This window comes from Xyrauchen texanus, chromosome 17, assembly GCF_025860055.1.
Source record: "Xyrauchen texanus isolate HMW12.3.18 chromosome 17, RBS_HiC_50CHRs, whole genome shotgun sequence".
NCBI classification, from domain to species: domain Eukaryota; kingdom Metazoa; phylum Chordata; class Actinopteri; order Cypriniformes; family Catostomidae; genus Xyrauchen; species Xyrauchen texanus.
The window spans coordinates 26,012,793-26,023,673 of NC_068292.1; the positions used below are offsets into that span (position 1 = coordinate 26,012,793).

General features: G+C 37.3%; 1 pseudogene; it reads left to right on the forward strand.

The window, feature by feature from the left end:
* The first annotated feature begins 2 nt into the window (after nucleotides 1-2).
* Nucleotides 3-10,526, forward strand: LOC127657655 (DNA repair and recombination protein RAD54B-like; annotated as a pseudogene).
* Nucleotides 10,527-10,881: the final 355 nt, after the last annotated feature.

Genomic DNA, 10,881 nt, shown 5'->3' on the forward strand with positions numbered 1-10,881 from the left:
ACATGAATGCACCAGGTATTGCATATGCACAGCCTAATATAGAAGATATACAGTACTTGCTTTCAGTCTCAATAAAGCTAGTTATGTATTTGTCCTTAGGAGCCCTGGTGATGCCATGACCAACAACTGATATCCAGTGGCTGTATAATAATTCCGGTTCTCCACTGGTGGATGTGGTTGTCAACCTTCACTTGACCAATAATCTTCAGCTACATCAGAAAGAGGGTGTGGTCTTGCTGTATGAATACTTAATGGTATAAATTGAATATCTGTAAAATTCTGTTGCAGTGTCCAGGAAGTTTGGTCAAGAACTGGGCTGCTGACTTCAACAAGTGGCTGGGCAGAGAGAGGATCACTGTGTACACTCTGGACCAGGTGTGTATGTGTGACTGTTTGTGTATGATAATAAATAGGGAGAGTACTAATTAAAAGTATGTATTGCCTCTATAGGATCCCTTTTGTGTCCTCCCCTCTTTGCTCTGTGATGGTGATCAATTACGAGATGTTTCTGCTCTCCATGGACAAATTGATAGACCTGGACTTCGGTGTGTTCATCTGTGATGAGGGTCAATGCACTCACTGTCCTCTCATTTCAATGGCATCTTATATTAAGGGGTTTGTTCTCCCTATTCCTCTTTCAGACACAGGCACACACTGTTTATATTTGGGCATAGTAGTACTATATTATGTAATAATTATTAAGTGATAATAAAGTAATCATTATTTTGCCAGGTACTTCAGTGCAGAATGACCTGCTGGAGTATTATTACTTCATTGAGTTTGTAAATCTTTTAGATTTATGAAGAGCCCATCCTCAGATCTCACCAGCCCACTTGCACTGAGGTACAGGGCACAAAATCCCAAAAAGAACTTGGACACTTAAGTTACACTTAAAATGACTCCATCTCATTACATTAGATATTATCAAAGTTTTCCTTGTCCTTTTTGCAATGACTTTTAACAATCAGGTGTCAAGGTTATTTTTAGTGGATGTACTGTATAAAGTTGGTTCCCCTTTAAGTTCACACAGGTGTTCAAGCAGAGTAAGCCCAGGTGTAGTTCATCACATTACCTATAGACATGTTCCAATAACGTTTGACAACCTGAAAGAATCCAAAAAATGTTGTCTTAATTTTCAAAAGCAAATCTGTTGGTTAAAAATTGAAATTAACAAATATATTTTTGTTAAATGTTTTGCTTGTGCTGTTTTTTAAAATATGTCACTTGATTTTATATTTTGTTATATACCACAGTTAGTTCCGGTCCTCGAATCTGATTGGATGAGAGATGTTCCATGAGCACTGATGGTGTGACAGCATCAGCACTCAGATGCTGTGTGTGTATCACTCTGCTTGTGTTTGTGCTGTTCTAAACTAAAGTGTAAGCATAGTGCATATGTGTTAGGAGTTACTGTATTTTTTATTTTAAATTACATATGTTAGCCAGCAGGTGGTGGCAAAAGATAATTTTTGTATGTAATATGAGCCAGTTGGTGACGTAAAGTTAATCCGTTTACATAGAACAGCACTCAGTGAGTTTCCACATTGGATACATACTGTTTAATATGGCGGAGGACATCACTGTTTCTATAGTGAATGACATTTGCGCATCGGCTACCTTGAAATAGAGAGGAATACCCCGCTTGGATGTCTATATTCCACTGAGAAAGCTGACCTTCGGAAAGCTGTAAGCATCTCTGATTGGGTGTGGCAACAGGTGATCGCACACGCTCCATCTCTCTCTCTCTCTCTCTCTCTCTCACACACACACCCACACACACACACACACACACACAGACAAACAAACACACACAACCATCTGTCTATCCTTGTTTATCCAATGACTTGTTAGAAACAGCTCAAGCCATGATACAATTTCTGAAGTGAACATTTTTAACAGAGGCTTGAACACATAATTTGTTTTGAACCAGCAACGGCAGATTCTGGTCGCGCCATAAAGTAGTTCCATACACAAATGCGTTTTTATGACCGTTCTCAGTATTTCCTAATTTTATTTTTATTTACTTGTTCATTGAACTGTTGTATATGAGCAATATCACACTCACAATCGTGCTATATGGCCCTACATCAGCACTGCTGTATCGACAGCAGTATTCAAATATTTTTCATAATCCAAATATTTTTTGGGGCCATTGTAAATTCACACTAAACATGCTCATGCAAATTTAGGCAAATCTGATTTTTAAATAAAGCATAGTTTGAGCTTAGCACACACTACACAACTCAAGCTTGTCTGCTTTGATGTTTCAGTCAGTTAATTGTCTGCGACTATAAGCCTCAGATCCCGCAACCAACGGTCATGTAGTGTGCGGTGTACATTCTCCTGCGACTCGTTCTGACAAGTCGCAGATGCTATGATGGATTTCAAACCTGCTTGAAATTTGGCAGATGAGTTGCCAGGGGTGCGCACTGTCCCAACGAGTGAGAGACCGGCAATGAGCAACAGCCAATGAAATATTGACAGAGAGCACAAGGAGAGCAAGGTATTGGGAAGCAGGAGACAAAAATATTATAAAATAAAACCTCACCAACATCTCCCTGCCCGCTGTATCATCATTATTTTCAGCTGTTTTCTTGTTTTTTAAATGGGCGTAATCCATTTATTAATGTATGTTGACATGTTATCACAAATAAACTGTGCGTGAGTTTGTGAATTAATTTTGTTATTTTAATTTTAAAATGCCTATTGGGCAATCCGTTAAAAACATCTGACAGCTGTAACACTTCAAGCACATTCATAGGCAGTCGAAAACGCAATGAAACTTTTCAACTTTGCCAGTTATTTATGGCTTTAAAGGGAAATAACTGAAATAAAAAAAATACATGTACATGCACAAGAACTTTGTGAAATTCTTTAGTGAGTGAGTGAGTGAAAGATATAGTGAGTGCATGAGTGAGTGAGTGAAAGAGATAGTGAGTGTGTGAGTGAGTGAACCAAACAGGGTTATGTTAACAGAAAATAAATTGATTAGTCTATATTAGAATCCTTGATTTCACACATACTCACATTCAAACGGGAAGCAGAATCCCCCCATCAATAAAACGTGACGGGGTGGAAAATTTCATCTCAATATGGCTGCAGATCTCACATGTAGTCAAGTTCCTCACATAGCATAAATGCATTCAATCTGAAATATAATTTTCTTTGCATTAATAATGTAAAACATTTAATAAAAAACAGTTTTCCCTATCTATTTAGCATGACGGGGTGGATGGTTTGAGCTTGACGGATCCTGCCTAACATGAAAAAGCAACAAAAAAACAAAGTAAAAGAATGTCAGTACTTGCCTGCTTTTGTTATTGGTGGCTACAAGGCTCAAATTATGTAATTTTCACTTTGTGATGTCATTTAAAGCAACTGTACATTATTTATAGATAAAACAAGTTAGTGTGACAGGGTGGTAAGTCAAACTGAGGGATGGACACAAATCATAAAATATTTACATTTATTTTGAATAAATATATCTTATATATACAGGGACACACATCAAATCCTGAAAATAATAAATGTTTATATAAAAAAAATATATAACTTATTTGGTGATATTTTAGATGCAAATGTCATGTTGGTCTACACGGACATGTGAAATTAGCTATGTACTAATGACAAATTATAAAAAATAGTATGTTACTCTTTAAGAATAGTATTTTTTTTATCATATATCATGTTAACAAGAACACTTGATTGAATAACTTTAAGCTTTGAAAACACACTTTGGGAAATGTTTTGTGCCTTATGCATCTCATCAAACGTTGCGGACCCAAATGGCACCCGTTTCATAGAATGACTCTACTGTATGATAAGCATGTATATCAGAATCCTGGTTAATACTTTAGTAACTCTACATTAAAATAATTCATGTTCGTGCTGATATTAAATGTAAGAATGTGCACATTAAATGCACATTTTTGGTGCTTTATATTTCTCTTTTTACTTTTTTGTGCTTTATTGTCATACAGTAATACACTTATTTCTATAATTAAATGGGAGACTTTCTCCTTGAAATCCGAACTCAAGTAGTTATAAGATTGATGTGTCTTTCCAGTACATTTGTGATCGGATCACCCAACACATCATACCAGGTGTGAACAGGACCTTTGTTGAGGACGAATGGTCGTGTAGTTGATACACCTAGTCTGCGATCAGTCGTGCAGTGTGTATGCCAGGATGACTGAAAACAGTCACAGGGCACCGACTGCAGGTTGTGGAGTGTGCGCTTGGCTTTAGTAAAAGGAATATGACTTCCGTGTACAATGTCTCAGCAATGTTCTTGAGCTGATGGGTTCAGAGAATTTACCACTAAGTGTCTATGTGTGCGTCCAACATGTAGAGTGTTGTGCATTGACAGTCACTGTGTGTTTCAGGAAGATAGGTGTATCAGAGAGAAGCTAGCAGCTGAACTCTTTTATCTAACTGGTGTGTTTACATTACGGTGTACTCAGGAGATCATTAATCAGTATTTATCAGAATGGATAAAGTGGACTGTAATCTGCAAACCCACTGAGCTGCAGCTACATCTGTATGTAGTCTTGCTGGCCACATGACCCATCAGAGCCTGCCACTCTAGTGGCAGCACACACACTTTCACACAAAGCCCACACCCAGCATGCATCAACACTCTCAAGAAATTCTGCAACCATCCCGGTCTGCTCAATAGCACTCTACAGGTACACTCTACTGAAATGTAGTATGCCTAGGGCAGGATGTTTGAAATAGGGGCTGTTATCTTGCTGTGCTAGGTTATTTATTTAGTTATTTGTGGTATTTGCCTCAGGAAAAGAAGGAAGAGATGTATGTGAGTGGAATGATGGAACTCTTTCCTGGTTAGCCTTCAGCACCACAGACTCTGGGAAGCTTCTAGTTCTAACAGACCTGCTCTGAGCAATACAAGTCAATCACACATAGGTACACAGACATATTACATACACAAAAAAAGTGTGTAATTTTCATACACATAATACACCATAAGCATCAAAACAGAAGTGTAAAAATAATTATAGATTTAAAACAATTTTCCTGAACTCTTCCGTTTGTCAGACAGATAGCCCCATCCCAAACTCATGCCATTGGATGAGACAATTTTGCTATGTCAGACTGGTTGGGACGTTTAAACAATTAGAGCAATATATTGCTTGCGCCACACAGCCACTTTCCTGGTAATTCAACCTCCAAATAGCTTACTTAAAGGGATATATCACCCAAAAATATCTCATCATTTACTCACCCTAATGCCATCCCAGATGTGTATGATTTTATTTCATCTGCTGAAAACAAATTCTAATTTTAGAAGACTCCGATTTCAGCTCAGTTGGTCCATATAATGCAAGTGAATGTATGCCAATTTGAAGCTCAACATATAACATAAATCAGCATAAAAGTAGTCCATGTTAAATAAATATCTTCAAAAGCGATATGATAGGTGTGGGTGAGAAACAGGTAATTCACATTCTTCATGCATACTGCCCCCTACTGGGCAGGGAGAATAATTTCAAGCATAAATATAGATCTGTTTCTTGCCCACACATATCATATCACTTCAGTAAATATGGATTCAAACACTGGAGTCATATGGATTACTTTTATGATGACTTTATGTGCTTTTTGGAGCATCAACATTTTGGCAATCGTTCACTTGGATTGTATGGACCTGAACAGCTGAAATATTCTTTTAAAAATCATAATTTGTGTTCTGCAGAATAAAGTCATTCACATCTGGGATGGCATGAGTAAATGATGAGCACACCCATTAATTTTTTTTTTTCAAGTGTATTTATGGTCTATGTAATGTTGACTCTTGCAACAGCACACACTCCTCCAACTTCCTGTTGCTACTCAGCTCAAAGGCTGGAGGGGTAGGGATCAATCTCATTGGTGCCTCCCATCTTGTTTTATGTATTATATAGACCGGAATCCAGTCAATGACAATCAGGTCAGTGGAATTCAACAACAAAATAATTTGCCATGTAACAGCAAAGCAAAAATGCATTATTACAAAAAGTACACATAAACACAGCACCAGATAGCACTACATAATGCTAAATAAAACTAGAATAGTGTGATCAGGTATTACATATTGCATTTAGACTACCCCCTTTTATTTCCACGTGTTTGTCCTTGTTGCACCTTTAATGCTTACCACTAGATGTCAGTGAATACAAAAAAAATCCCTTGAGCTCATTTTGCTTTCCCATTATGTGTTGATCAAGTTGTTTTATGTCTGCAATGCACTTCATCATCATTCATATGCATTTGTTATGATCACATTTTGTGCTCTGACTGTCTAGTAATTATTAATATTTATCTGTCAGGCCATGGCACAAGTGTGGCAATATGGACAAAGGAAAACAGTTCACAATTACAGATTTCTTACAACAGGTAATCAGGACCTCTGTGAAGTGTAACAGCCAATATTTAAATTTAGCTCCATGTTATAACTGTGCAATAACAAGCAGTACTTGACCTAAAACTAACATCTTGCTGTCTTTCATATATCATAAACCACATAAACTGTTTCTCGTCTACCAATACACTGTGTTATGACACATCATATGATGAGACGCACTCTTTATTTTAAAAAGGCTTTCAGTTTGATGAATCATGGATGGAAAATTGCATTTGTTTACAGAGGTCGCAAATCAGTTTGATGGTGCAGAAGTGTGCATGTTTCTCTTGTAGGTTCCATAGAAGAGAAGATTCATCAGAGGCAGGTGATTAAACAGGCTTACTGGCACAGTGGTGGACCTTACCAAGAAGGCAAAGCACATTAGCTTTTCCTCTGAGGAGCTACGGGACCTTTTCAGTTTTGATCCTGATACCACCTGCCTTACTCATAGCCTTCTGGGCTGCCAGTGCACAGGAGATGGAAACACACCAGGTATATAAATGCATAATATACATAGTGTTGGACACACTCTTGAGGAACTGGATGATTCCCTTTCCATATGCATATTTACAGTGGCTTCGAAAAGTATTCGGACACTAAATCCACACTTTATTGAAAGCACTACAACTAAACATTATATGATGATTTTCCTTTTGAATTTCCTTGTTTTTTTTTTTTATGTACAGCTATTTCAAATCAGATGATTGCAACACACTCCAAACATTTTGAGACAGGGGCAATTTAAGACTAATAACAATATGGCGAGTTCAAATAACAAGGAAATGTGAAACAGGAGATGTTAAACAGGTGAGGCAATCATGTAATTAAAGTACACAAGGAGCCTCCAAAAACAGCCTAGAGCTCCAAGAGATCATTTGAAACTTATCAATTTACCAAAAGATACTTCTGCAAATAATCCAGCACTTTGAGAACAATGTTCACCAAAGAAAAAGTGGAAGATTTTGGCCATTTTAACCTCTACAGAGCACAATATATTTGAACGATTCAAGGAATATGGTCAAATGTGTAAAGGACAAGATGAAAACCACTTCTGAATGTGTGTGATCTCTGATCGCTTCAGACATCACTGTCTTTAAAAACATCATTCATCTGTAATGGATATCATGAACAGTGGCTTGGAATTACTTTAGTAAACCTTTGTTAGTCATCACCATTCACCGCAGCATCCACAGATGCAAGTTAAGACTTTACTTTGCAAAGCAGAAGCCATACATCAACACTGTCCAGAAGCACTGCTGACTTCTCTGGGCTCGGTCTCATCTTAGATGGAAATCATTAGAACCCTTAATTTTGGTCTGATGAGTCCACATTTAAAATAGTTTTTTAAAAACACAGCCATCGTGTTCTCTGGGCCATAGAGGAAAAGGACCATCCGAGCTGTTATCAGGTCAAAAAACAAGTGTTTGTATGGACCAGGTGTGTGTCAGTGCCCATGGCATGAGTAAATCGCACATCTGTGAGGCCACCATTAATAGAGACAGATATGTAAAAATTTTGGAGCAGCATATACTGCCATCCAGCACACTCTTTTTCAGGGACGTCCCTGAATTTTCAGCAGGACAATTTACAATTGTGCAGCTGAAGACCTGCATAATGGATGAATGGGGGGAAACTTCCACTTTTTCAACTTAAACTTGTGTCTTCAGTACCTAAATGCGAAAAAAGTGTTATTAGAAGAAATTGTGATATTTCACAGTGGTAAACACTCGACTGTCCTAACTTTTTTGGAGTGTGTTGTAATCATTTGATTTAAATTAGTGTACATAAAACAATTATGAAATTCACTAGGTAAAACATCATATAATGTTTAGTTGTAGTGCTTTCAATATAGCAAAGGGTGAATATAATTTACAAATCACTCCTTTTTGTTTTATTACCATTTTTCATACTGTCCCAACTTTTTGGGAATTGGGGTTGTAAAAAAGGACTTGTATTACTAATATTGTTCTGTTTCTCACCCACTTATTACATCACTTCTGAAGACATGGATCATCACATCTGAGGTGGCATGAGGGTGAGTAAATGATGAGAGAATTTTCATGTTTGAGTTAACTATACCTTTAACTATACCTCCAAATACATTTTGGTTCACTGTATGTCTGTTTTTTGTGTTTATCATTTTAATTTGATGTTAATTAATTTGTGTGTATTTGTGCAAGGTGTTGTGAAGGAGCAGGGTTCCCACGCGTCCTGGAAAACCTGGAATTTTGTACTGCAGTTCACCAGTCATGGAAAAGTCATGGAAAATTTGAAAAAATACCTAAATGTTCTGGAAAAATAATGATCTGTCCTGGAAAATATTAATATAACCATTTGACTGTGTTGCTAGCAAGGTTTTCGTTACAAGCACAAAAACATGGTAATGATTTGACTCGGAATAGGAGTCAAATATACAAATTTGTATAGTTTTTTCAATGCTGGCGGGTGCGCATTGTGTAACAACATCAGCGGTTAAGGGCGCTTACACCCTCATGATTGATTACAGCAGCAGCCAATCATGAGTGTGGCAATCGTGGCAGATCTCATGATTGTTTACAGCTACGACCAATCACGTGCTTTGCTTCAGCTGCGCGTGCAAAGAAGCGGAATTCGTGAAACTTCTCATTCATAAACTGAATTGGTACTTGTACAGACCGACTGAATGAGAGGAGCTGGTTGTTCGTTTACTTCAGCATCAGCATGTGAGTGTACCTTGTTCATCATGGAGAGAAAAGGGTGGAAGAGCTATAATGTGTAAAAGTGTCTGATGCTTCTACACGTAGAGGAGATGTCACATGACTCGTGTCTGTGCTGCCCGAATACATTGAAGCCTATGAAGTGACTCGTCAGCACAACCTCGGCTCCAACTTCACATCAAAGTCTTTTTCACACACGTTTTGCCTCACTAATGATGTCTTTGAGAGTACAAAGCTATATTAAATATTTTAAATGGTTGAAAGAGATTTTGAACGTCTCATAATTTCCCTCTTCGTTCCTCCGACGTACCATCCCCTTTGAAATCAATGCATTCGCAGCATTATCTGACGCAGCATAAACTCTAGTCAGTGTGTAGTGACAGGCACCCTAATGTAGAGGGTAAAGCGCCGCATGCCGCCTCGACTCAATTCAACTCATGTGAAATTCACTTTACAATGACAAAGGGACATAATTTAAACTCAAAATTATTGTTATTACGCTATTGTTGTCTTATCTGATAAAAGTCATGTTCAGCAGTTTAAATAATGTAGGAAAATGATACAGTACACCTGCTTTGTTTTTATAATGCTTAAACATTTTACTGAAGTCAGTAGATTTGACATGCAAATTTTTATAATGTAGAAGGTAAGGACGTTATTGATACTCATTATTATTATTATTATTATTATTGTTGTTTTTTTAGATTAAAAGTTACACTCAGCCGTTCACAAACTGAATGGAAATGATAGATCTGCTTTTTTCTTACGATGCTTAAACACTATAAAGTCTCTTGGCAGATAGTGGCATCTCCAGAAGGGATCACTATTACACTAAGTAACACAATTTTCCTGGGTAGTAAGCGTTTGCTTGCCTCAAAAGTATAGAAAATGGCTATTATTACCCACAAATTTGCTTTTGTGACCAGGACAGTGATATTTTGAAATATACCTATTTCCAATGAGAAAACGGGCAAATTGTTTCTTTTCATTAAAATAAAGTCAGGAAAAAAAAAACAATGCTATTGAGCATAGGCCCTACCGCTTATCTGGAGGTGAGAAACGTCTTTAAAAAACACACAGAAACAGCTAAATAAACACTTGAATTAAATGGACACGTGTTTTGCTTAAATATTACACTTGTTGGGTGCTTAAAATGTCCTGGAAAATGTGGCTTGAAAAGAGTGCGAACCCTGAGGAGGTAAGCAAGGAGACCGGAAGGGCGTGTCAGCTGGGTTGCCATGCCGACAGGGCAGTATCATTTCTGCAGCATGTCTGAGCTCATGCACTGGAGGCATTTTTCTGGAGCCGTTTAATCATATAATGATATTGATCACATTACCACATTACATTTTCCCTTTCAGAGCACCACTTCACAATCCCAAAGCACGGTCCAAAGTACAAACCCACTGCCAGGATACTTGGTGTAAATATATGGTGTACGATTAAACATGTGAAATGTATCCGCTTCATAAATGTTTTTATTATTATTATTATTATTATTATTATTGTATCTATTTACAGTGTTTATGTGTACTAGTTGAGTGCATTGAGTGCAGTGTCTTTGTGTCAATTTATGGAATATTTTTAAGTCTGCTCCATCTGGTTGAATGGTTCAGAGCAGCTCACAAAAATAGATTAATTACGTAATCAGAAACATAAACTTAACAGAAAACAGGTTAACATGTTTAACTGTTTAACAGGTTAACATGTTAGAACTTTAAGTGCAGGATCTGGTATAATTCTGCATGAACATTATTCCAGTTCACTCCATTAATTTATATG